This window comes from Dipodomys merriami, unplaced genomic scaffold (genome assembly GCF_024711535.1).
Source record: "Dipodomys merriami isolate MVZ:Mamm:240054 unplaced genomic scaffold, mDipMer1.0.p SCAF_212, whole genome shotgun sequence".
Taxonomy (NCBI): Eukaryota; Metazoa; Chordata; class Mammalia; order Rodentia; family Heteromyidae; genus Dipodomys; species Dipodomys merriami.
In genome coordinates this window covers 2,013,346-2,014,480 of record NW_027203516.1, presented here as the reverse complement: position 1 = coordinate 2,014,480, position 1,135 = coordinate 2,013,346, and the positions used below count along the sequence as shown (strand labels likewise).

Genomic DNA, 1,135 nt, shown 5'->3' with positions numbered 1-1,135 from the left:
CAAATTTTATAGAAGCGTTTTTGTATACATGTATGATTCCTGCAGTGTTTGTGATTTTTTAATCAGAAATAATTTTAGTTTATCTGTTGAAATGAGTAGTACAGAAACTAAAGTATTTCTGGTGCTTTTCTGAAAAAGTATATATTAAAATATCCTATATTCTATGTTTGTATAATGTTCATAATTTATTTTATTCTCTCCTAGATATACTTGAATTTTACATTATTTAAAATATATAGGTTCAATAATGTGTCCTTTCAGATTGCATTCCATATAGAAACAGCTTGAGATTCCTTTTTTCCCTAGGTCCTAATATTATTTTCTCTGGGATAAAATGACAATGTTGTCTAATTTCAAAAGTTTTGTAAAGTTTATGCTATGTAAACGCCTTTCTTTCTAAGGTGAAGATTTAATACACTGATGTCAAACTAAATTTAATTATATGAATTACATGTATTTTTACACTTGTAATTTTGTAATCCACATTTTAATAACTGTTTTTCATTTCTTGCATCTGAAGAAAGAAAAATATGGAATACTTCACAAACTTTCATATCATCCTTGTGCAAGTGCTATGTTAACCTCTGTATTGTAATTTGTGTATACATACTGCGGAAGCATGTCGTATCCTCTAAATTTAAGTAGTTAATGATGCAATCTTTACACAGGCTTATATCTATGAGTGCCTACTTATAACAAGGAAACCTTATTGTTCCTAACAATGCTATTGATCTTATTTCCCTAAAATTCTGTGAATAGTGGGAAAAAATTATATTGTTCAGTCGATTGATCACATTTGAAAATTTTTTTGTCGATGACTATTTTAAATATTTTTCACTTGGATTTTGATAGTACTTTCAATTATTTATAGCTACATCCAAAAGTGCTGGCTTTTTCAAGTACTTATTTATCCAACTGAATTAGCTTTGTGGTGCTAATGGATTCAAAGTAAGCCTTGCTTAAGAGCTACTTCTAAACTTCTGCAGCTGACATTATCACAAATGAGGTCTAACTGGCACAAATGACTACCTAACCTTGACCCTTCTTCCATGTAGGAACAGACTAACCAGACTATGTTAGTCTGACAGCATAGATTGTCGTAGATGAACAAAACTAATCATAGTTTTTTTTTTTT

General features: G+C 29.3%; 1 pseudogene; it reads right to left on the bottom strand.

Annotated features, from left to right (window-relative positions):
- Window positions 1-524: 524 nt before the first annotated feature.
- LOC138834346 (U6 spliceosomal RNA) lies at window positions 525-621 on the bottom strand (annotated as a pseudogene).
- Between the last annotated feature and the right edge of the window lie 514 nt (window positions 622-1,135).